General features: G+C 46.1%; 1 protein-coding gene across 4 annotated transcripts in view; it reads right to left on the reverse strand.

Annotated features, from left to right (window-relative positions):
- Positions 1-11,457, reverse strand: part of nudE (Nuclear distribution protein nudE) — an 87,195-nt gene extending 75,738 nt beyond the window's left edge. For all 4 annotated transcript variants that reach the window (XM_089586255.1, XM_089586256.1, XM_089586258.1 and 1 more), the window contains exon 1: positions 11,265-11,457. The gene's annotated coding sequence lies outside the window, so the exon portion shown is untranslated. The remainder of the gene's footprint in view (positions 1-11,264) is intronic.
- Positions 11,458-27,174: the final 15,717 nt, after the last annotated feature.

A 27,174-nucleotide genomic window follows, 5' to 3' on the forward strand; every position in this document is an offset into this window, starting at 1 on the left:
TAGGAGGAGGATTGAGTGGTCGTTAGGAGGAGGATGCGAACTGTCGTTAGGAGGGGAATGCGAGTGGTCGTTAGGAGGGGGCGCACACACACAAAAGCAATAAGGGGACACAACAATTTCGATGCCAGTCTCACCTGCATAAACATTTAATTTGCCTATGCAGCCGCTGCGGTGGCTTAGTGGTTATAGATCTCGGCTGCTGACCCGAATGACGCGGGTTTGATCCCAGCCGTGGTGGTCGAATTTCGATGGAGCCGAAATTCTAGAGGCCATGTACTGTTCCCTGTCATAGCCTGAGTCGCTTTGGGCAGTTAAACCCCCCTAAACCATTTGTCTGCCTATGCTATAAAGTATTGTTCTTAGTAAAAATGTCCTTAAGAACCATCTGACAAGGATTTAGTGAGAGATGTGAGGATAGGATAGGCAAAAATCGCATGTAAACAAGTGTCGCAAATCTTGATGCCGCAAATAATTTCAGCTAGAAGACAGCAAATCAGCCTATAACCTCGGCTTTAAAAAAATCCAGGAGTCGCGAAATGTTTTGATACTGCGACCTAAGCCGAATCTACGAAGAAGGAGTATAAAAATGGAAAGCGGGACATTAAATTAGTTTTTCCGAGCAATAAGGATGAAGCAGGCAGGAAAACCTACCACAGTAATCAACAACTATTGTAATTTCATAACTAAGGTGAAACAATAGTGCTTTTCGATAAAAAATGAGGAAAGTTAAATAATATCTACGTTTAAGAGTACTTTCATGGTCTTTTAAAGATCCGCCCTGTCACTGCATTTAGCAACGGGGTACATTTTGTGACATGTGTTGGACAAGCAATTGAGAGTTAATTTTTTCGTTATGTCAATCTCTCCTCGTTCAATGCACTGGTGTTGCTTTAGTCTGCTTGCCTACAACAAGTTGCACAATTATTTTAATGTGGTTCTAGAGAGATGCGTTTTCGTATTTTCCGCGCATAACTCATACAGAACACGCGGCGGTGCTAGTTGTGAAAAAAGTAATTCATCGCTATACTCTTTTTGTTCTTAAGACGTGAAATGGGATGGGACAGACGCTGTCTCATCTGGAACGAAACTGCTTGTTCTTCTGAAATTACTGGTTCCAGAAAGAAAAAAAAAAACTCGCAGGCCGTTTCCAGTCTTTCTTCGTCAGTTTGTCATGATTACGATATGCTGTTAACCTTTGGCGATTTTTTTTCGTGCTGTATGCACACCCTCGGCAAATCACAGATTAGTTTTCAGCGTTACTTTTAGAAACTTGCCATCAAGTCAATCTATTTAAAGGAGAAAAAAAAAAAGCCCAAGCGCCCTAGACAGCGAGCTACGCAGCCCCTGTACGTACGAGAAGTGGCTTTCCCGCACAGCTTGGAACATGATGGCGAACCTCCGTGCAACTCTGCTCCCTGCGGGAGCATATACAGGAACTCTAGTGCAGGCCTATGCGCCTACATCAAGCCATGCTAGCTGAAGCCTTCTATGACATAGTTTCTTACTATTACCTAGAGGGAAAGCTGGCGGCGCTGCACTTCAGCCACCATGGACGCTCAAAGCATCATGGGGCGGTCAGCTACTTGTTGCGGGGCAGTCGTAGCTTTTCGGGAACACGGAGTGGCACTACTGACATGTTTCATTCCGAAAACGCTGTCCGTGTGCGCGCAGATGACTTTCGCGTGAATGCAGTGTGTAAAAACCATAGTAGTGAAACCGCAACGACACACAACGCCAATAAAGGTTTCACTTTTCCAAAATGCCATTAAAAAACCTTTACTTAAACAACTAACTTTTTTTAAAAAAACATATTTCCTTTTAAAAACGCGCCTGTTGAGCACAAAATATTAGCTTTTATAATGTTCAATACTTGGCCAATAGGAGAGCGAGTCGTCTCTTATTTTGGACAAACTTTGCACTTAAAGGCTTTTCTGCTCGTTTGTTGCAATTTACAGACAGGATATTGAATGTTAGGACATTCGTATTTATCGAACAGCTTTATTTTTGCATTATTTTTTGGCCAAAAGTTGTAGTTCTGCAGTCGGTAGCTGACCGCCCCATGATGCTTTGAGCGCCCATGATGGCTGAAGTGGTCACGAGGGGCCTCCATGCAAACTCCCATAGACGGCTTGCCAGCTTTCCCTCTAGGTAATAGTAAGAAACTCTATGCTTCTATGAAGACGTGGAATCGGCGATGACCAAAGTAAAATCACAGTACACTATACTCATGGACGACTTCAATGCGAAGGTAGGCAAGAAGCAAGCTGGAGACCAGGCGGTAGGTGACTATGGCATAGGTTCTAGGAATAGCAGGGGAGAGGAGAGTTATTAGTAGAGTTCGCAGATAGAAACATTTTACGGATCATGAATACCTTCTTCTGCAAACGAGCCAACAGGAAGTGGACATGGAAGAGGGTTGGGTTAGGTTATGGGGTTTAACGTCCCAAAGCGACTCGGACTATGAGAGACGCCGTAGTGACGGGCTCCAGAAATTTTGACCACCAGGGGTTCTTTAATGTGGAGTTCCAATGGTGTGACTAAAAATGAATTAGACTTTACACTGTGCGCTCACCCTGGCATCGTAGAGGATGTGGAGGTCCTCAGAAAGGTCCGTTGTAGCGACCACAGAATGCTAAGGTCTCGTATTAGCTTTGATTTGAAAAGGGAACGGAGGAAATTAAAGAAGTGGAAATCTATTAACGAGTTAGCATTAAGAGGGAAAGCAGAAGAATTCAGGATTTTGCTGCAGAACAGATTTTCCGCTTTAACTGCAGATGACGACCATAATGTTGAAACAATGAATGATCGGCTCACAGATATCATTACGGAGTGCGCCGTAGAAGTAGGTGGTAGGATGGTTCGACAGAATACCGGGAAGCTATCTCAGGAGACTAAAGATCTGATTAAGAAATGGCAAAGCATGAGGACGTCTAACTCCACAGACAGGATAGAACTTGTAGAGCTGTCGAAGTTAATAAATAAGTGCGAGGTAGCCGACATCAGGAAGTTAACATCGAGAAAATCGAGAATCTCTAAAGAGCGGAGGTAGCCTAAAAGCAGTGAAGAGAAAACTAGGCATGGTAAAAACCAGATGTATGCGATAAGAGACAAAGAGGGCAATGTCATAACCAATATGGATAAGACAGTTAAAGTAGCCGAAGAGTTTTACACAAATCTATACAGTAACGAATGTAATCAGAATGTTACTGAGAGAGGCAGTAGAGCACAGCAATGGGACATCCCACCAGTAACGAAGGAGGAAGTAAAGAAAGCCTTAGGAGCAATGCAAAGGGGGAAAGCAGCTGATGAGGATCAGGTAACAGCAGATTTGTTGAAGGATGGAGGAGAGATTGTGCTCGAAAAACTAGCCACCCTGTATACGCAATGCCTTGAGACCTCGAGCATACCTAGAGCTTGGAAAAAAACAAACATTACCTTAATCCATCTGAAAGGAGACGTCAAGAACTTGAAGAATTACAGACTGATCAGTCTGCTGTCTGTTGCCCACAAGGTATTTACTAAGGTAATGGCTAACAGGATCAGGACAACCTTAGACTTCAATCAACCAAATGATCAGGCAGGCTTTCACAAAGGATACTCGACAATAGACCATATTCACGCTATCAATCAGGTGATAGAGAAATGCACAGAATATAACCAGCCCCTATTGATTACGAGAAAGCATTGGACTCAGTAAAGACATCAGCAGTCATGCAGGCATTGCGGAATCAGGGTGTAGAAAAGTGTCATGTGAAAATATTGGAAGATATTTGTAACGATTCCACAGCTACCATAGTTCTCCATAAAGTCAGGAATCAAATTCCAATAAGGAAAGGTGTCAGGCAAAGAGACACGATCTCGCCTATGCTATTTACTGCTGGTATACAGGACGTATTCCGGGGCCTGAAATGGGAACAGTTGGGGATAACAGTTAATAGAGAACACCTAAGTAATCTGCAATTCGCTGATGACATTGCCTTGCTAAGTCACTCAGGACAAGAACTACAAAGCATGATCAATGAGTTAGACACGCAGAGCAGAACGGTGGGGCTAAAAATTAACATGCAGAAAACCAAAGTAATATTCAACAGTCTAGCAAGAGAACAGCAGTTCGCAATTGGTAGCGAGGTGCTGGAAGTAGTAAGAGAATATGTCTACTTAGGGCCGGTAGTGACAGCTGATTTGGATCATGAGAGGGAAATAACTAGAATAAGAATGGGGTAGCGCATATGGCAGGTTCTCTCAGATCATGAATGGCAGTTTACCAATATCCCTCAAGAGAGAAGTATACATCAGTTGTATCTTGCCGGTACTCACCTATGGGGCAGAAATGTGGAGGCTAACAAAAGAGGGATCAGCTTAAGTTAAGGACGACACAGTGAGTAATGGAAAGGAGAATGATAGGTGTAATGTTAAGAGATTGGAAGAGGGCGGAGTGGGTGAGGGAACAAATGTGGGTTAATGACATCCTAGTTGAAATCAAGAGGAAGAAATGGGCTTGGCAGGGCATGTAATGCGAACGAAAGATAACCGCTGGTCCTGAAGTGTAATTGAGTGGATTCCAAGAGAAGGCAAGCGTAGCAGGGGGCGGCAGAAAATTAGGTGGGCGGATGAGATCAAGGAGTTTTGCGGGGATACAGTGGCCGCAACTGGCAAAAGAGGACAGGGTCAATTGGAGAAAAGACATGGGAGAGGCCCTGCAGTGGGCGTAGTCAGGCTGGGTTCGATCTCCAGTGCCGCCAGGTGCCCACCAGTTTTCTAATGGGCTCAAGATTTCTCTTGGCCAGGTGCTCAGTTTTGCCGGGGCAAAATGCTTTGGAAAAGGGTCTTGGACCAAAACCACCTAGCACATACGTGAGATGCCTTGGAAAAATATTATCCTCTTTGAATTTTTTTCTCTTCTTACTAAAGCTTCGTTTCAAGTGACACTAAAGATCCACAGAGGCATGCTTCAGTTTTTTGCTGGGTCTGTATAAGAACACCGCCTGGAGCTACATAGCTGAATTGACATCCTGGATAGGACTGTGTACACTTCTCGTTCTTAATTAGCACTTCTTTGCTCTTTTTGCTAGTGTTTGCTGTTTATCCCACCACAATGTAATGCCTGACAAGATGCTGCACTACACTGCGTGATTAGTCACATCAGTAACCTCCTTTTGACTCTGCCAACAGTGCAGTTGGGCCTTGATGCGTGCTCTTTTCCCTTTCCGCCCGACCAAAACATCGCCATCATTATAAGAACACATGGAGAGACACATGCCACCAAATTCAGTCTTCCATTCTGACAAACAAACATGTGTGCGATCATTGTCAGAGATTAGTTTAGCAACACAGTGTGAGTGAAACTCTTGTTTGGGCGAGTTGGCTCATCTTTGAACGGGTACGTACTTGCGCGACAAAGACAGCACTCAACAAAGGAACACACAGGACATGTATGGAGCGCAACTAGTTTATTTTCGCAGAAGCCTGAGGGAGCACGAGTGGATGCAAAGCAGTGAAAGACGCCGCCTGCCAGCACATGCTGTGACTCATAAATGGAAGCCTTTGTTCAGCCGTACCTCGATCCCGGCATATGCAAAGACTAGAACTTAGGAGGGAAATAATAGAAGCCTTCCACATCACTAACACTTTTGACAAATGCATTAGCACTGCTTCTGTCGTACTGCTGCACAACGAGATAACATTCTGAGATGGACACATGTGAATTCCTTTTCTTGCTTGCCTTACCTTGGTTTTCTTGGTGGTTATTGTTGTCCTAGCCTTCGATTCATGCTTCTTTAAATCAGCCTTTCTCCATCATTTTTACCTTGTTACTAACCTCTCGGTTTCTAGTTCTTCCTTACTTTATTGACACTGCTTTCGCTACGATCAGCAAATTTTACGCATTGATCACTTCATTGTTTTTATTTACTTTCACACTGCTTTTGCTAAGAGATGTTTTAAAGCTATGTTCACCTCATGCATCATCACTAACTTTTGTCATGATCTCTTCTTTCATATGATTATGGTATTGTAGGATAACAATTTTTACACGTACTGCTATCTGGTGGCACCCTTGGCGGTGGGATGCTGACATGAACAGTGCGTGTATTTGCCTGTTAATCTTGTGTTTGCCAAGCGCAGGTATAAATGTATCTGCCTTCTACGAAAATACACTAGCTGGAAGCTGCGCTCCGTACATGTCGCATGCGTTGCTTTGTTGTGTGCCGTCTATTCTCGCAAGTACACACCCGTTCAAACACAGTTTGCACACTTTATCAGTAGACAGCAGGCTTGACACAAACTTGTTCAACGAAGCAGCACAAGTAGAGATAAAATAAAGAGCACACGACAGCAAAAAGAGGAGCGGACTGTACCTACACCCTCACGCTGACATGAATGAACCAACATTCTATTCTGGTGAAATGTTTAGGGGAATCCCCCAAGGTGGAGTAAATTTGTAATAAGGGAGTAATTACTCATTGACATCCACCCGAGCGCAGCCATACGGCTACAAAGGAAAGCTATACAGCTTGCTCAGAAACTTCGCAGTAAAAGGAAAATTCGTCCTGGTCCGGGGTTGGAACCCGGGACCACCGCTTCACCCCTAAACATTTGACCAACACAGTTCCCCCTTGGAGTTACTGATCGATCAATTCGCTCTCGCCCTACCATAAATAAGCCTGCCGTCCCAGTTAGCTCAGTTGGTAGAGCGACTGCTCCGGTGGTCCCGGGTACGAACCCTGGATGAATTTTTGTTTAACTGCGAAGTTTCTGAGAAAGTTGTATAGCCTTCCTTTGTAGCCGTGTGGCTGCACTCGGGTCGTCGTCAACAATGAGTAATTGCTCCCTCATTACAACATTCTTTTCTGAGCAGATGAGCCATTGCCACTCTCCTTTCCTGCCAGCCATGACTTTTCCTGGCGAACAATGCCCCTCGCTTGGCTACCATTCAGGCAGGGTTTTTTTTTGATACCTTCAGGCTCTCTCCCATCCTCACACACGGTTCTGACAACTTGGATGCTATTCTTTTTAGACTGCGCACATGTGGCAAGATTTCAGGCTCCTCACCGCTCATTTCTGGTGCTCCATTAGCTCCCACTCAGTTTCTTTTCAAAGGCAAGAGACACCAAAATTTTGTAGTGCATATTTTTTTTGAATTATGCTAAGACATTCGTAAACATGAACCACAAAGTGAGACTCGCCTAAGCTCTGCACTTAATTCATAACTGAATTTATTTTTCCACGCAGTTTCAGTTTCAGCAGTCAAAAGATGGCTCCAATGCTATAAGTGAATACTAGATCATGTGAGGCGTAGAAAAACTGCAACGTAATAGCTATTTGTTCACATTTATTTATTTATTCAACATACCCCTACAAGCCTTCCTTCAAGGGTATTACATGGGGGGTCAGTGTAAACAAACACGTGTATGTGCACACGTACGCGTGTACGTAGGCCAGAGTGGTCGAATGTCTGAATGTGCGGTTGATGGAGCATGCCAGAGATATGGAACAAGGTGGCACTTCAAACACTATGGTTCTCCATTGCCATAACTGCAGCAAGCGCAAGAAGAAATATTCTCCCATCTTTTTCAAAATATGCCTTCTTTTTTGTCACCGACACCGTGTAACGCGGGAGATAGTTGAAGCCTATCATATCGCAGAGACGATGCATACATGTGTTAGTGACCCTTCGGTTGACTTGTCTAGTAGAGAGATAAGATTTTTGAAAGAGCGATTGAAAACCGCGAGTCAATTTTCCCCTGAACAGTGGTCAGCATGTGGCGTGCGATTACTCTGGGTTTGTTTTGGTTTTTGTTGTGTATATGCAAGCTTCCGAATAAAAATCCTTGCAGCTGCGAGTAAGTGCTGTGTCCTCTCTGTGTCATTGTTTGTTAGCGTCTGGTTTTTTCATGATGAAGGTATACCAACTAGCTCAGCTTTCTGCCCTGTTGCAATGCTAACTCCTTGTGTGGCCAGGATTTTTTCACCACACCACAGTAGGGACAAGGCAAAGCCACATTTAGCTTTACTAGCCACAGGGCCAGCACACCCCCAGCAAACATGACTGTTGGGGTTAATAGGAGGTATTCACATGACGTCATCCGCAAGGGGCGCTAGCTGCCGGCGCGGCATTCGCCATGTTGGCGGTCGTGCACGCGGCCGCCGCAGTCAGCCGCAGCGTTAAATAGCCGGTGTTGTGTGAAATGTAAGTGTATTTCGCGTCTCGCCATAGATAATTACTGTGCGGCCCATAACACCGTGTTACTGAGAGGGTGTTCCGGGAACTGCACGAAGCAGAAAAGAGCGGCCACGCTCAGAAGGTTCCATGTTGTGAAAAGAAAGCGGAGGCGCCGGCGCAGTGTGAGACGTACAGGACTGCTGCCGCGCGTTGAATTCACCGGTGACGAGGCCCACCTTGTGCACGGCTTAAGTTTGCTGGCAGGCCAAGGAATTAAAGGATATAAACCTATGAGAGGGTGCAATTACTTGACAAGCGGGTGAGTCCAAGAGTCGTGCTGTGGGTGCCGACGTCCGCGGTGCCGGCGGCCGAAGTGCCGTTTTTGAAGAGGTGAGTAATTCGAAGGGTCTGTTCACTTAGCTGTAGCTTAACTTGTCATCTCTATCTGCACAAAGTGACGTTTACTACTGAATCTAGCGGAATGGCTGCACATTGCGTAGCTGCGAATGCGCTAGACATCTTGTGCATACGAAGAAGCGCTACGTAGCTACAATCACAACTGCAAAACATTCTTGCTGTGTCTGCCGTTCGTGCTGCGAGCGCATGGCAGTATTTGTTTGACCGCTCTGTTGTGGAAATAAGGCAGCTATGACGCTTTGCCTTTCTGCTGAAAGACCGTCTAAGAAGGGTCAGCAGTTTGCGGACTACAGGCGCTTGAATTATCAATTTCTGCGATGGCAGTTTCTGAATTTCGGCAATTAATCGTGCCGTTTATCCACGATGTGTCCGGCATGACTAGCTGACACTTATCAATTGATATTAAAAGCTGCAAGTCGTGTACGTTCTTGCGTGCAGCGCAGCCAGCCAGTTTCGCTGCCAAGTTGAGGCAGCTCGGTTATATCACGGCGCAGAAGAATTCTGCTGCTAACTTCATGCACAATACGCGCTGACGCATCCAACAACGTACAAATATGCAACGGATCACTAACAATTCAGGCCGGGTACCTTACGGCGCAGCGTGACACTGCACGAGCTGGCCTGAAACGACCGCAAACATGGTGCGCTTGCCACGACAACGCTCGCGCCGTCTGGTAGCGCGGCCTCAGTGAATACCTCCTATATACAGACAAGTGCCTAAAATTTGTGCAGGCCTGTCCTGGGAAGTCCGAAAGGAAGGACATACGAAAAAACCTCGCTCTCCTCTCAAGTCCCAATGCAAGATGCACCTTTCAAGAACAGTGTGCAGGGCTGTATACGGGAGGCATTGCCCAAAAGAACCCCTCACTAGTACTACAACGTTTCTAAACACTTTCACTACTGCAGCACATTTTATTCCATCCGCAACAGTCCACTCGTGCCAGAAATATTTTATGTTTTATGTGTGCCAAAATGTGTCAAAACAAAATGGCACTGCAAAGCTTTTTTGCAATACTACATTTGCATCCCTGGTTCAAACCGAATTACAGTTGACACAAACAGAGCAAAACCTGTCAAATTCACCTTGCAGAGAATGCACAGTTTCCACCTCCCCAGTAGTCACTGTGCAGCTTTGTTTATGGGCACTAGAATGTCAGGAACACCGCTGACTGCAAAATAGCTTGAATAGCGCCCACCCCTCTGATTCTCGAGATTATCAATTTTCCCGTGCGATTATGTCCAGGTGTCGTTCAAAAAGAAAGAAACGGAAGACACTATGCTGAGGTAGGTGTCAACGTGGTATTCAGACGAGGCACGTCAAGCAGTTTCCAACAGACACCAACAAAGGGGAGCTGTCGTGGGTGTGCTTGCTGACGAGGGCCTGGAACTCATGTTTTGTCCACAGTCGGAAGAGAGGTTCAGTGACGGATTCAGTGACAAGGAGTCAACCATCTGGTTTTTCACATCTTCTAATAAACTGTTCAACATTTTCCCCTTGCATTTGCTGCCCACCCATCCCCCCCCCCCCCCCCCCCCCCCACCCCAATCAAGAAATACTACAAGGAATGCCTTCAAATTTAAAACCATTTTCGAAGTATTAACAGTGAAGGCTCTTGAATGCACCATCCCAAAATCCATGATGATCTCCACCTTCACTATGAGCACAAGCATCTCCTACTTACAGCGAGTTTATCCATATAAGGAAGAACTAACTACCCACCCTGCTCAGATCAGTGCAATTTTTCCTCAATTATTTATTACTGTAATGCCCATGGCTCCACAAAATGGCAATACAGCGGGGGAGGAATACCAAGCTATATAAGTAGGCACTTAAGACACTGCACTCGCGACATGACCACAGTTCTAAACAAGGCAGCAACTTACATACCATGTGGATAAACAACATGGCATATTTAAAATACCTTGCCGCCGCGGTGGCTCAGTGGTTATGGTGCTCTGCTGCTGACACGAAAGACGCGGGTTCGATCCAGGCCGCGGCTGCTGAATTTCGATGGAGGCGAAATTCTAGAGGCCCGTGTACTGTGCGATGTCAGTGCACGTTAAAGAACCCCAGGCGGTCGAAATTTCCGGAGCCCTTCACTACGGCGTCTCTCATAACCTGAGTCGTTTTGGGACGTTAAACCCCATAAAACCGAATCAAACCTACTTAGATAGGTTGCCACAACTCCTCGTAGACCACGCAGAGAAAAAAAAAGGGAGTACATCAGCAGGTGCAAACATATGTCTCCAAATCTGACACATCCAGAACCGCTGTTGTGGCAGCAGAGGCTCGTAGGCGCGGTGGTGCCACGATCCCGGCCGTCGCATTTCGATGGAGGCTAGAGGCCCGTATAATGCGCGCTTAAAGAACCCCAGCGGCGCTTAACAATGATGCCAGAGTTGCCTTCACCCAAAACGCGGCGCCTGCTCACATCTGGCAAGGATGCGCTACGTACAGGGCAGCGCGACGGAATTTCGCTCCTTTTCCCGAAAGATTTCCCAAGGCACGCCGAGTTGGGCAATCTGGTCCACTGCGTCACCCTGCACGCGCGGATCCTGCCAGCCGTCAACTCCGAAACAGCTGACGGCGTCGAGACAATGGAGGGGCGATCGCCCATTCAAACGGAGGGTGGGCAACAAAACATTTCCTAGAAGAGCCCAGGGGCGGGGCGGAAGAAGGTCCTACCTGTGCGCACCGCCGAGGTCGGTTCGGGAGCTCACCAGCCCGGCATCCAATGGCGGTGTCCAGCAGGTGTTGCACTGCGATGCTCGACGCTAGCGCACTCCGTCCCGAAACGGTCAGCCGAGCAATCCTCACAAAATCGTGCGACGACCGCAAACACTGCTCCGACCGTCCATGTTTCGCACACAATCCAGGAACAGGGTTGCCAGGTCCTTAACTAAAAAAAGCGCCACAAAAATCGCAAAAGTAGCCAAAAAGTAGCCAACGTGTCGCCGGAGTGTCAAAAGTAGCCAAAAAAGCGCCAAAGTTTCAGAAAAGCAGCGCAACAAATTTGTAATTCTTGCCGAATACAGGTTAACACTGGACGCGAATAACTGAAGTAAAAAAGCATCAAATCAAATGGAAGGAAATACATGAACATCATGGAACAGGAGCTCGGAAACGCGCGAGGAATTTCTAAAGGGAGTGAAAATGTGGGAAAAGTAACCAGAAGAGTTTTTCTTCTCTGCAGAGGAGAAATAATTTGGGTTCCTAAGCCACTGCCATAACACTCTGCATTCCCATATAAATATGGCATGCATGACATTTTTTTAATTAAATTTCTTCACTGTTCTGTAAACAAGGGCATGATTTCATATGCGCCTATTTTTTGTACCGTTTTCCTCCTGCGATCTTTTTTTCAGTTTTCTATTGCAAAACAGACTGACCGCCACGTGCAGTTCATATGTATTGAAGGCATAGAAAGCACGCGGCCTTGGCCAAAGTTTTTCAGGTCAAATGGGTTGCTTTTCAGCCACTTACGGCTCCCCAGCTCTATATCGCTATGCGATACCAAGATCCTTCGTAATCATGTTTCAAAACTTTTTGGTCTTCCCCGCTCGCCACTAATCGGCTAAAAAAACCATGTGTCTTGAAAAATTTCAATCATGACTAATTCTCAGCATCATACAAGTGGCTGTCGGGCTGGCATGTGCGGCCAATCAACTCGCTTTGAACCAGTAGTCAACTGAGGGCACATGTGCATCAGCTAAGTAGCAAGACACTTCCCCATTAACCTGAGGTGCAGTCAGTGACTGGAGATATGAAATTTCTTATTGCTAGTTCTAAGGAAGCTAAATATCCGCATTGCATAGCAGAGCCAGAGTTTCGGAGTCTCGGCTAGAAGAACAAGTCCGGCGAGCATTAAGTCAACACAGGAGCGAGAAGTATTTTATGTCTAGGAGATGATTACAGGTAAATTTTCAACAACAGGGCAGGCACCATAGAATAATAGTGTTACGTGTGGCATTCTAACGCACTTCAGCAAAGATGCACTGGGACCATTGGCGAAAAAATAGGTGTATTGTTCAGTCTCAACTTCGAATTCAAATGTAGCCAAAAAGTAGCCAAGTAGCCAAATTCAAATCTTTGTCGCCAAGAGGTCCAAAAAGTAGCCAATTTGGCGCAAAGTAGCCAAACCTGGCAACCCTGTCCAGGAATACACAGCCGTTGAGTTTCTGGACGTGCTGTAGAGGGCGCAAGCAGACGAAAACTAGAAAAATATACTTATTAAAGTTATTATGCAAAATATAGTTCAAGTGCATATAAAAATATAAAAAAGCGTGGTTAGCACTAGTGGAGCGCAACTTTCTTGCAGTTTCACGGCTCGGTGGCATCCTCGTGTCACGTGACTTTTAATGACGTCATTCCAAAATGGCGTTTGTTTAGGTACATTTCTGCCATAGAGTTTCTTACTATTACCATAGTCCTTCAATGTTTTTTCTGGTCATGAAACTCCGGCCAAAGTTTCATATAGACCAGATTTTTGAGCCTCTCCTGGGCGCGGCCATTTTGCACCGACTGGCGCGCCGCGGTGCGGGCGTTTCTTTGGGGACTGCGGGGCTGCGGCAGTTCCGCGGCCGCGCCTGCGTATAGCCGCGCTTCGGGCACTAAAAAAACATTGTCGAGCATACTTCCGCTGCGTGGCTGTGTTGCAGGAAGTATTTACGTTATCAAAGCGATAACATTGACGCGTTTTAATGACATTTAGTTTGACATTCAGGTTAATTGTGCCGGCGTTTAGAACGCGCTCGTGCTTATATCGAATTCCGTCTTGGTGCTCCACCGCAAAGAAACTTTTTATTCAATATCAAGAATTAGGTGTGCGGCTAGTATGCAGTTCCAATTCCCATGCACTCTTATTCCTTCCTGCCGGCCATAAAGCCCCCCCCACTTCCACAAACGGCTTTCTTGTCGCCGCGCCAGTTTATCAACAAATTACCGCTGTGAGCTCAACTGAGTCGCAGCGCCAACAGAAAACAAATTTTGTCATGGTTTATGCAACCTTGTGCATAAAAACGTACTTTCGCTTAATTTATAAAAGCTTGAATAGATATGAGCAGCTAATCCAGCTTTCACTAATTCTGAGGTCCGAAGTCGCGTTATGTTATTCAGGAGCTCTCGCCGCGTGTGAGAGCGTTGCGTAGGCGTTTGGCTAAGTGTGGAAAATGTAATGAAATCACGCATATTTTCCTATGAATAATGTAGATACCGCACCGCTGCGGTGGCTCAGTGGTTACGGCTCTCTGCTCTGGCCCAAAAGACGCGGGTTCGATCCCGGCCGCGGCGGCCGAATTTCGAAGGAGGCGAAATTCTAGAGGCCCGTGTACTGTGCGATGTCAGTGCACGTTAAAGAACCCCAGGTGGTCGAAATTTCCGGAGCCCTTCACTACGGCGTCCCTCATAGCCTGAGTCGCTTTGGAACGTAAAACCTTAATAAACCAAACCAAGCTAAGGTAGATACCAACAGCAAAAAGATAATATAGATAAACCTTTACCCCCCAGATACCTCTGACATGTGTGCGGAAAAAGCAGCTGGATTCGGTAGCGGTCGTGCTTACAATCCTGTGCATGAAATGTGTTTAATGGGAACAAGAGCAAGCTCAGCGCAAGGATGCCGAACACGTACTAGTGATCGAAAACACGCGCTCCGTCGGGACAACCTTCAGTCTGCAGCTCGCCTATCCAGTTACTATTCCACTGAGTCAAATCAATAGATCTATATTCTGATGCATAAAATTATCATAGATGATATCGCACATAAAAGGCGACAACAAACGACACGACAGCGCAGAAATCTGCTTCGAAGTGTCGGTTTCCAGTCGGTACACTACCTGGTCGACTACCCTCGGATGTCACGTTAACGAGTAACTGCGCACAAGATAACCGCAGCACTGTCTGGAAGAGGGCAAATGTGAGTAGTGACGCACAGCACACACCCTCATACGTTAGCTGATGGAGCACAAAACGGCAGAAGCGAACACGTAAACATGCGTTCTATGCGCGGCGCCGGCGCGACCCGCAGTCCCTCGGGCCGCGCGCGCCGACAGATGGCGACTGGCGTAGAGAGTAGGCGCGCGTCCGCAGCCTGCGTGCGAGGGTAAAAAAATCTGGTCTATAGGGACAGCGCGCGCCGCTGGTGGCGCGGCTGTCGGCGAGAGGGCACGAGTCGCTGCGCGAGCCCTGCTCGCAGCGGTTGTTTTCGGTCCAACAGGCTTATATTCGCTTGATAGTTGTGCTTTCTGGGGATCGGTATTTGGGCTTAGGATGGACGCTACTTTACTGGTTATCACCTGAAAGCTTGGCTGCAACATCGAGACACTAAAAAGCCTGTGCGATCGACGACGGCCGCTAGTAAACCTTGTTGGCGGCTGTTTCCTGGCAAACAATTAAAGCGCTTACTTTCTCTCGTTGCTTTTTACAAAAAAGCGATATTTTTACATTGGCCCATCCTTCGCATTCATTTTTACCGCAACTTGCCTGCAATATCACTCTGGAATATCTAGCGTAGTGGTCAGTAACTTATCGATATGTGTCTGGGCTGCGCCTGTTTCGGCCAAGTCCTCGCTTTCATCTAAGTGCACAAGGCTGCTTAAGGCTGGCGTTTACCTTGTGAGAAATACTGCAATCTCAATAATGCTGTAAGCAAGACGTTATGGCGGCATTTTAAGAACTGGAGTGCGCGCTACAAAAGCGATCACATGACGAATGGACCAGTAGTTTGATGGTGCTATCCCAAGTTTTTTTTTTTTTGCTGACACTTTCGAAGGTGGCAAAGCCAGCTGCTGAAGACTCTTAAGCCATTGTTTACACTTTGTCGCGCTGTGACTACGGAGGCGCTGACGAGTGCAAGGAAATTGCATGTGAATATTTGTTGTTCATTGCTCATGTGCTGGCTTCGCGCTACAAAAATGAGAGACAAGGTGTGAGCGGCCACGCAATAAACAAAAAATGAGCACTTATAGAAATCGCGGAGAAACATGTACAAAAAATAAAAACCGCTAGGGATTCAACGTGGTTAAACTGAGCAGACGTGCGAACGCATGCGTTTAGCCTGTTTGGCTCATGGTTTTGCTTTGCTGCGTTGTTGGCACGTCTGGCGACGATATTAGACTGAAGTTAAGCTTAAGCCGGTTCCGAAGGTGGACGTTGATGAAGACGACGGTGTACAATGCGCGCAGCGCGAGAGTGTGTTGCAGTTTAGTTTTTTCCTGTTTGGGTCTGCACGAAACCCCGGCCAATCTCCCACCGTGGGTATATGCCATCGTTTTTGAGGCAACAACAACAATAACACGAGGCGTGATCGGCTGCTGCGATAGCACAGTGCTCTCGTGCACAGGCCAGCAGAGCTGATCTGTTCGCGCCGCCGGGGGTTCGAAATTTCCAGTCGCGGCAATATTCATTTTATTTCTGCACCCTTTAATTCAGGGACGCCACAAGATTCTTGGTCGGGTTTGACCCCGTGAAGTAGTGCTTTCGCACCAAAAGCCATCAGCACATTGAAGAGTACAGGTGTCTGAAATGCAACATCGTCACAGATTCGTGCCCAAGTACGCTGGTAGGCCTTCGAATATCCGTGGGACGGCGCCGTCCCACGGGCCTGAGTTTCAGCTTCTCTCATTGCAGCGACACTGCTTCGCCGTTAATCACAAACTCATGAGACCGAATCCGTGGAGCAAAATACCTCTCGCAGACACGGACATGCTTGGAGTCGAAGCTAAATCCACCGCTTTCCTGTCAGGGTATCGCCCGCTTCCATATTTTACGGTGCTCGGCGTCGCTCGGCAGACAGAACAGCGAGGCCTTTTCCTGCGTACCTCCGTAGGCGGAGCGGCAACCCGTCACGCAGCAAGTGTTCGGCACTGTACTTATTTTGCAAACGTGCACTGTACTTATTTTGCAAACGAAGGCAAAGTGAAAAAGAAAATAGTTGCAGCCGCACCGCCGGCGTCCCATTCCGCCCACAGACTCGCGGCCGTAGAGACGCTCGCTTCCTCGCGTCGTTGCCCCCACAGGACTCTCAGCGCCGCCTCGTAGAAGGCGCGGTCAACATATGAAGCTCGCCCATAGCGTTACGGAGAAGTTTCATGACCATAAAAGCATTGAAGGACTCAGGGGGGTAAAGCGCGGCGAGGAGGTTGTGATACAACAAGCGTTTGCGGGACGGCAGGCTGGAAACGCTGATTGGTCAAAAAAATATGACGTCATACGCGTGACGTCATATGTCACGTGATATTTAATGACGTCATGTCCGGTTGGGGACAGGCATGTTTTCCCTAGATTTTCCCCCGCCACCGCTCGTCAGCGGACGGGGCTGCTCGCGAGGAGCCGAGAGGCGAGGAGGCAGCGTGCACTGCAGCGTTGCCTCCTCGGCGTGTCCCCGTCATGTCTTTCGACCCGCCGCGGTGGCTCAGTGGCTATGGCGCTCGGCCGCTGATCCGAAAGACGCGGGTTCGATCCCGGTCGGGGTGGTCGAATTTCGATGGAGGCTAAATTCTAGAGGCCCGTGTACTGTGCGATGTCAGTGCACGTTAAAGAACCCCAGGTGGTCGAAATTTCCGAACCCCTTTCACTACGGCGTCCCTCATAGCCTGACTCGTTTTGCGACGTTAAAACCCCAATAAACCATAAACCCATGTTCTTCAGTGCGCGCGCGAGATTAAAAAGCGCACCTGTCGCGCTGCGCTGTCACACTGCATGCCTGCTTCCGTGCATTTCTTGCGGACTCCTTTCAGTCATACTTAGCTATACTTTGACCAAAAGGCTTCTTAAACAGTTATTTCAAGTTTTATTGCTATGTATAAAGAATATGTTTGTAGCAGGCGCGTGAGCCCGAACAAAAGAAAACTGTTTTTATTCCCCTTCAGTATTCCTGCTTATCGAGACTTGAGTATTTATATGTTGCAGTACATCTTTTTTCAGGCATCACAACTGATGTTCCGATGTGTTTGGTAATTGACTTCATTGTAGCTTCATACTTGCACCATTTAAACTCTGCACATAGCTCTTTTTTCACAAAAGGAAATGTGATTAGGTTTCTGAATAGAGCTGTGCACGGGTCGCAATTTCGAACCCGCGCCCGGCCCGGGACTTAACCTACCGACAGGAAGCCCGGCCCGACACCGAAGGACCCTGAGCACGCTCGTGCTCGGCCCGACCTGCAAAGCGGCGACGACACAAAAAGAGAATTTCAGGAAAATGAGTTTATTTCAATGACATTCAAATTTTGACCTCGCATTCCAGATCACAGTTTGGGATTATACACAAGACACAACGCATAAAGGTATAGATTTATCACTCTAAATATGCAAGTTGTTCATTGATGATGGCTTGATCGAAACAAGAGCGGCGCTCTTTCATTACGAATCCTGCGGCGCTGAAATTTTTCTCGCTGCTTGAATTGGTGGCCGCAACGGCTAATACTTCCATAGCAAGAGAAACGCTTGAAGTATGAAGGGGAATGACAGACGTGGTGTCGTAAGCCATGGATGGCGTGCCACAACAGGAAGACTTTTTGACTTGTTAGAGGATAAGCGAGCAAATAAGCGACAGGGCGGCGCTATACTGCGAATGCCGATGTGGCCGCGACGTCCCTGCTTGTACTATTCACGGGAAGGCACGGTGCTGTGTTCACTTTGCTGACAAGCGATTACGGCGAAACGCAGCACTGCGCCAGAATAGTACAAGCTGAGCCGTAGTGGAGGCGCCAGTGACATTCTTCTAATGCTTTTCATGTGGTGCCCCCCCCCCCCCCCCCCCCCCCTCCTTCGCTCTCGCCCGCGACTATTGTCCGTCTCCCCGGCCGGAACCTGCCGGGTAGGCGGACAAGAGAGAAGGCTGCCGGCTCTGCGGTGCGCTGCGAGTGGCGAGTGGAAGAATTTAACCTTTTCCCGATGTGCTGCTGCAGCGCTACTCCGTGACCCCGCGACCTCGCGTGCGCCGTACGCAGCCCTGCCTCCGCTTCCCAGAACCATCCTTTCTTCTTACAAGGCGCCCAAAACTGGTTGCTTTGCCCCAACGTTGGTACTTGCTAGAACGAAAAATGCGTTTCTAGCCTCAGCTAGCTTTTTTTTTTTTAGCGTTTGTACTATCTTCCCGTCCTTGTACATGCCCTCCTGGATGGTCTAGACACAAATCACTTCCTGCTGTGCATGCAAGACGCCCAGCGCACCACAGCCATATTCGCACTTCCACATATATGATACATGCTTTGCCCAACTTAGAGCCTTGGGCGTTTGGTTGTGAGTAACACCGTATGGCGCGTAATGCATTCCCATCAGGCAGAATTAAAATATGAGAAAATTCATCGCAAGATATATTTCCTTGTATTCTCCAAGTAAATTACTTCTATACTAACTCCTCCCTTCTGAAGTGACCAAAAGATAAAACAACTCAGCGTGTAAAAAAGGTGAATGCAAAAATACACTACTTTTGTGCAAAATTCACAGGAAGTGCACTTAAATTGCCACAAGTGCATGGCCAATTAAGGAAAAAAAAACAAGGGCAAAGGACGGAGACGCACAACAGGAACACAGGACGACGCTGTGTTCTGTGTTCCTGTATTCTGTGTTCCGAGTTCTGTGTCCCCGTCTTTTGCGCTGGTTTTCTTTCTACAATCGTGAACCAATTAACTCGCCCAGCTCTCCACTCTACTGGACCAATAAGGCATCAAGCTTCACAGTGCATTAGTGTTATATCTTACGCTACATATTTTCGAATTGTTTTTGCTCGGCATACACGTCTTTCATTTGCTTAGGAAGAAAGCAGCGCAGTCAAGAAAGTTACTCCCTCCTGCCAGCGAAAATTAAAAAAATGTGGTTTTTTCAGCGCCAGTATAAAATCTTTGCATGCTGACGGCATGTTGAAATTTTCGTTAATGCACCGTAATAATTATCTCATGAAGCCCCAGCTCTTGTGGCCCAGGACGAAGAGTACGATGATTTATGGCAATATTTGAGGTGCATTTATGAGCCAAGTTCTTAATGCTCTAACGTTCTCCTAAGCAAATAAAACTGAAAATTGTGATAATTTTGATAATGCTTTATGGAGCTAACACTACCAGGACGTGGTAAATAAACAAAAAATAAATTCTTTGATAAAGGCCTGTACGCTGCACTTGTGCTGCTCATTTATTTCATGCTGTCCATTTTCTCAGTGCAGTGTCTTCTTTGATATGCATATTTCTGGCTCATTACATACTTTGCTTCGGTTCACAATTCTTCTTTTAGCTATATTTCATCCACTTTCCTGCCATAATCTCTATTCAAACGTAATTTGTGTAATTTTGCTTTGTCCGGGCTCCTGCAATGTTCTTTTTATTTTTATTTTATTTAGAACATACTGCAGGCCTACAGTAGGCCCAAGCAGGAGGGGCGAATACATAATATATGCAAAAAAGAACAGGTTTAGCAAAATTGAAAAATGTTAAATACAAGTTGTAACACAAAATACAGCAATAAATACAAGGCTCAGATGCAAAAGTATATATGAATGATGTGAAGACCTGTTTCAAGCTGTTGCACTATAATTCAGTCTAACCTCCTCGATCACGATCACCTAAGCCTTTCCTTATCTGTTGCCATACTTTTTTATGGAAACACTTAAAAACAAAGCACCATGATCTATTTCAGTATTGTTTTATTTGCCGATCTAATTTTTTCGAAGATAACATGGGATACCAACTCCCCTTTAATGTCCCCGTTCTCGTCTCGAAGTCGCGAATTTTTAGATGTGCGCTCAGTATTCTCGTTAGTGCATTTGTGCTCACAAGGGACTATAACAGCCAACGCGGCTAATACGCTAGATTTAATCCTGACAAATCGATCTGACATAGTCTCACCTATTACATACCTGCCAGGCATCAGCGACCACTTGCTAATGCACTATGACATTAATCTAGCCACTCCGAACACTAACAAAAAGAAAAAAAATAATAATACGAGACTACAATGGAGCAAATTTTCAGGCGATAAATAATGAACTATTTTTTTTTATCGATGCTTTCCCATAGCTTTGGTGTCCGCAGCATTCAAACCAACTGGAGCATGTTCACAGCTATAATCACCCAACTCACAGAACAATACACTCCTGAACGCACTGCTACCACCCACTCAATAGCTCCCTAGTGTAATAATCATATTAAACGTTTATCTAACAAAAAGAAAGCCTCTACCGCATCGCAAAGTTCTCGCCAACTAGTGAGCGATCGGACTTCGTATTCAGCGGCTTCCAACATGTATGTTCAGGCGCTCAAAAGCGCTAAAAGCACTTCCACTCACATGTAACCACCAATGTCAAAAATTCTGGCGGGTCATTAATCCTTCCACCGACGATAGTTTTGCGTTATCTGACCCGTTAGGCGACCTCATCCCTTCCGACGTTCGCGTCACGATTCTTAACCGCGTAATCACTGACAACTTTACACCCATATCTGATGTATACATATGCCTACAACTCACCACTTCAACTATGTTTTCATGCCACCTATAACTGTTGCTCCTACTGGTGTGAATAAGCTTATTGATGGACTCAGTGTTCATTCCGCTCCGGGTTATGACTGCGTTACTTAAAAAGCACTGCAGCTTATTCGCCCATTATACTAACCAAACTTTTCCAGCATTGACCAGTCAACGCTGCTACTGAGTGGAAGATCGGAAAGGTGGTTACAGTCTACAAATCCGGCAGCAAAGCATCCCCTATTAATTATCGTCCCATATCCCTTACCAATACTTGACCCAAAATGTTCAAACATATAATATTCACCAACCTTGTTAACTTCCTTTCATTGAACAACTTTTTATGTCAGCGCAACATTGTTTTCGAAAACTTTACTCTTGCGAAACACAGTTAATATAGTTTACACATGCATTGCACTGTATTCTAGACCTATCATCACTAACTGGCTGTATATTTCTGAATTTTTCAAAGGCTTTCGACGATGTATGTCACAACCTTTTGGCTCACAAACTAAAACATCTTAATATTGACTGTAACTTATTGAAATGGATTGAATGTCTACTTAATCGCTCACAATTAGTTATTGCTTACGGTTATAACACCTGTTTTACAGAGGTGTCTTCCGGAGTTCCACAAGGTTCAGTTCTTGGACCCTAGCTACTGTTCCTGATCTAACATTAATGATCCCCGCTCTCTTATGGATTCTCATATTCACCTATTCGCTGATGTTTGCGTCATTTTTAGAGAAATAACCAACACTAACAACCTTACATTACTTCAGTCAGTGGCGGTCACAGAGAGTGGTTTTAGGGGGAGCGGACAGACTGCTGTATATAAAAAAAGAAAAAATAGAAACAACGATTTTTCATTTTATTTGAACAAAAATTTTTTTGCGCTTTGTTATTGAAAAATAAATGGCGAAAGGTATAGACGTTATACCATTACTCAATCTTTGAATGTTAACGCTTACGCGAGCAATATTCATTTCGATACCAGGCGAAACGAGTCGACGTCCGAGATAATTGCCACGACATGTCCACTAAGGTCAAAGCACCTGCCCGGACATTTCACCAGTGGGGTTAGCGGCCTTCATTTATCAGTTCTGGGAAGTGGCTTAATTTGTTCTGCCCTCAGTCCCCAAGGCGGCTGGTCGGCGCTCCTTGTCAAGCCAGAAAGGGATGGTCCCCTCGCTTGCGTCGCTGTGTCCCTGGTGGGATAAAGACATGAATGGGTGGCTCCCCCCCCCCCCCCCCCCCCTCCCGCCGACGAGGTTGTTGGCCACCGCAACCGCAGGTAAATGGCACCGCCGTCGCCGCCGCGCCGGCGGCATGGCAAGACAACGGTGGCGGGAACTTGATTACTTTTGTATTTTGTAAATAGTGTACAAAGCTCTCCCCTGTCCTTTCTTGCTGTCGCTCCCCTCTATACTTCTCCTTACTATCCTCTCCCTTTCCCTGTCGTTTCCGCCGGCTGCAGCTCGGGTGCTTAAGATATTAGATAGCAATTGCCGCAGCCGGCAACACTCTTTTGCTTCCTTTTTTTTTTTAAAAATAAACCACTACCACCAAGGCAGGAACACGATACCTATCAACGTGTAGAACGTGGAATTGTGTGAAATAAGACAGCCGCTAACAAGGTGAACGTACAAAGCAGGGGACTACTTGACGAGACCGCCACTGACTTCAGTGCGAAGAATGGTGAATGCAGCTATATATGAACAAATGTAAAGTCATGCGTGTATCTAGAAAAACTTCCGTCCCACCTCACTACTACATCGATAACATTTCGTTGGAATCAGCCTCATCATATAAGTGCATCGGCGTCCACATTACTTATTATCTTAACTGGTCTCTTCATACCGAGAACATAATTGAAAATGCTAATCGCATGCTTTGCTACTTACGTCGCAACTTCTTTAACGTTCCTTCCAATTTGAAACTACTGCTTTATCAAACACTAATACGATAAAAACTCGAGCATGCAACACGTGTATGGCACCCTGCTCATGACTTCATTAATGATCTTGAGCTGGTGCAAAATAACTCTGTGCGTTTAATCCTTGTTAACTACAACCGCACAGCTATGAAGTCTAATATCTGCCTCCCATAACTGACATCGCGTAGAAAAGTGTTTCGTATCACCCTGTTCCACAAGCTGTACCATCATCCCGCTCTTCGTGATCACCTCATCCCCCGTACAATTTCTGTATCCCGCCGCATTGATCATGATCACAAAGTTGGAAGTATGTCATGCAACAGAAAATGCTGCTCGCAGTCATTCCTGCCGCGAACCTCATGCGACTGGAACCACCTTACCGCAGAAGTTGCCGGCACTGAAAATTACGAGCAGTTCCGCGTAGCACTAGCTAACATTGTATATTCAGGCGCTGTTTAATGTTCATGTAATCAACTGTATTTTTCTCTCAGTTTTAGTATATTTACCATTCCCCCTGTGTAATGCCACTAGCCCGTTGTGCTCTAAGCGGTGCGGGCCGGGCTCTATTATTTTACTTTCCTTTTAGACAAGCCCACCCTAACATCTGTGTAATGCCACTGGCCTTGAGGGGTAAATAAATAAATAAACAGAGTAATATGCAAGCCTCTCACACAACATTCACTAATATTTCTTTCTTTCTGTAATAACAATTTGTAGACAGCCTAAAGGCTCATATTTCACTGACGTGAAGGTTCATTTTTCAGTCACAGTTCCATACTGTAGAGCGCAGGATAGCGCTTGTGCTGCATAGTTATTCTTCTGTGTGTGTCATTGTAGGCGCTATTGTTTGTTTTCTCAAGTACTATGCACCGTGTATCCCAAACTGAAGTTCTAAATCTTCTTTGATATTAGCAGTTGCAAATTCAAGCCTTCTGCAGGATTTGAAGGAGGCCCAAGGAGACGAGGACTAATTTTATGCATATGCAAATGTAAACAGCTAATCTATCTGTACTATTGTAACTTGCATTCTTTTTTGCTTTATGTGCTGTTCTTATATTTCGTGCCATAATGCTGAATGTCGTGATTTTTGTATGTATTATAGTGTAAATTGATACTGTATGTCTGCTGTCAAAGTGTTTTCTTTTTCTTTACTGTAATGCGCGATTGTAATGTTTATCTCTTATATTGTTTGGTGTACTTTCCATGTTCTTTTAAAGTACCAACTTGTTTTTCCTACGTTCAAAACTGTCATCTAATGGTCCCCTGGGCCTTGTCAAGCTGTGTGCACAGCTTTTAGCCCAGGGTGACCAGCGAGATTTTTCTGGTAAATAAAGTGCATTGACTGATTTATTAATTCATTGATATGCAACTTACAAATGATTGGAAATGAGGGGAACATGTGCACAGGGCGGAAAGCGCGTGGTCTGCCAGGAAACACTGAGGTGGCCCCGAGAAGGGCCTTTAGTAAGGACGACATCCGTTTTGTGCCTCTTCACTAAGCAGCGACGACACGGCGTGCGCAGTCCTCGTTTTGCACGAGCTGTCGAAGCAATCCTTGGTAAAAAAAAACACGAGGGAACAAAGTCGTGCTGTGTATGCAGATGCGATCGCCTCGTGGTTCCATTCACGGCGAACAACCATCCGGCAAGCCTGGCTCTTTCGACGGATTCAGGAAACGACTGAAAAGAACAAAAGTAAGGAGCGAAGAAAGGTGCACTGCTTACAGGTTAGAACACAAAAACAAAGCTAGGCGCTGCACTCGGTTAACCCATTCAACGAGGCGTGGCGTGAGCTTTAAATCCGATTTCGACAAGGCGTGAGAAGTCGCTAAAGAAGCAAAGGCACACTGCACTGAATGAATGATATAGATAGACTAAGCGCAAGTCATAACTTCTCTAAAGCCACACTGCACTCGTTTAACCCTGCAACGAGGCCTAGCGCGGGTTCTGATGTCTGGCGCCGATTTCGACAAAGAGAGGGAACACGGCCGCGAGATTGATGCCCGCAATCTTCCAGGAAGCAATGAAGCGGCCCTGAAAAGGGCCGTTTGGAGCAGCTCTTCAACGTCAACCTACAGCGGCGTGGCGGCGAGCAGTAGGCCCAGCGTCCGCGACGAACAATGACATCGGCTTCCGAGAAGCATATCCAGGGAACGACGCTGCAAAAAAAAAAAAGTTTCGTTACAAGCACCGCAATTTGGTGAGTCCTCAATGCACGAGAAAACTTGCGACAATGTAGTTCAGTCCTTACCTCAGGGTTGAGAATGCGCACCCCCGACAAGCGCGTCAGCGTAGCTGTCAAACGGCGGTCCTCAAAGCGCGCCTGATGCGGATCCTTGTAGTGCCGCGGCAAAAACTTTAAATACGAGCACGACACTAGCCACGTGCTCCTGGGGAAACGGCGAAAGCCGCAAGCAAAAACTGCACAGAAATTTCAGCTGGCTGTCGCCGCCGAGCGCACCACGCACGAACGCCATAGCTGCACACGCCTCGAAACGAGCGCGCCGAGGATCACGAAACGAATGCGGCATGCCCGCTCACCACGCACGCGCGGCGCGGCGGGTGCACCTAGCGATTCCCCAGGCGCTCTAGGGAGAGGTCGAGAAAGGCGCGCTGACGCCACGTCCGGTTGAGAACGAGGGCGAAGTCAAAAAACGTCACGGAGAAGCGCATCCCATCGACCAATCAGCGTTTCCAGCCTGCCGTCCCGCAAACGCTTCTGTGATACACTCGGGCAACGCCATCTTGTTACTCCCATAGTTGCCTGTACTTATGTATAATAATAATAATAATAATAAATACTTTATTCACACCAAAGAAACAATACAAGACGCGGACGCGCCAAAGCCTCAATTGGGCTTGTAGGGCGCCGTCCGGCAGCAGCAACAACCTGTGTTACCAAATCAATTCATTGTTTTGTGTACTACATTAAAACATATGCACTAGAGCTGTTCAAGCTCGGCAATAGCATCACGTAACTGTCTGCGAGTGTTCAAGTTGAAAACATTATCAGGCATCTCATTGAATATACATGGGATATAATATGACCTCATAGACATACCAAAATGAGTTCGCACTGCAGGGACAATATATCGAGAAACTTTTCTTAATGGGATTGGTTTAACGTTGTGGAACCGAAATTCAGAGTTCCAGAAATATCTGAGTACAGTGACTTGTTTGAACACAATGTCAAAGGAAGGCAGACCTGAAGAAAGGAATACACTTTGCTGTTTATGGGGTATTGAATAGATGACACTCTTAGCCATATTCTTGAGAATACGGTTTATCCTATTTTTCCATGTTGCAGAACAGTTGAAGAAACAGCACATGCCATATCTCAGCAGAGAATACCCCAAAGACTGTGCAATTAAACGTCTTATGGCAAATGGCAGGTAGGCCCTTAGAGCATAGAGCAAGCATGCGACGCCTCTAAGCTTCTTACTGAGGTGTGCCATGTGCGTGTTCCAGGATAAATCACTGTCAAAGTAAATGCCAAGGTATTTCACGGACGGAACACATGTAATGGGGTAGCAAGAACATGCAGTGCAACTGGAGCTGTGCAAAAAAACCGCAGCGTTTTTCGGGATTGGCTTGTGTGCATTTTTAAAGCACACTAGATGAGTTTTTTGGGGGTTTATATCAATCAGGTTACATTGAAACCAATCATATAGATTAGTAGCGTCCTGTTGAAGTTGACGGAGTGCGCAAGAAAAATCTGTATTAGATGAGATGAGGAGGGTGTCATCTGCATATTGATAAATCTGTGATGAAGTTATAATGCTGGGGAGGTCATTAACATAGAGATTAAATAAGAGGGGTGATAAGATGGATCCCTGGGGAACACCACTATATAAGTCTATAGTTCTGCTTTGCACAGGTCCAAGTTCCACCATTTGAGATCGCTGAGACACATAATTTCTTAGTAACATTTGAAAAGGACCACGAAAACCATAGCAAAACAACTTTTCACAGAGAATATCATGGTGAACAGTATTAAATGCCTTCCTGACATCAAGAAAGAGACCAAATGCCACTTCATTTTGATCAAAACTAGAATGAACGGAATCCGACATCTTTTCTAATAACGTTTGGGTACCAGAACCAGCAACAAATCCGTATTGATGTGGGCTAAGCACGTTATGCCTCAGCAAAAATGCTGACATTGTACATAAGACGTGTTTTTCTAAAATTTGTGATATACACGA

This window comes from Amblyomma mixtum, chromosome 4 (genome assembly GCF_055824585.1).
Source record: "Amblyomma mixtum isolate Tamu chromosome 4, ASM5582458v1, whole genome shotgun sequence".
In the NCBI taxonomy this organism is placed as follows: Eukaryota; Metazoa; Arthropoda; class Arachnida; order Ixodida; family Ixodidae; genus Amblyomma; species Amblyomma mixtum.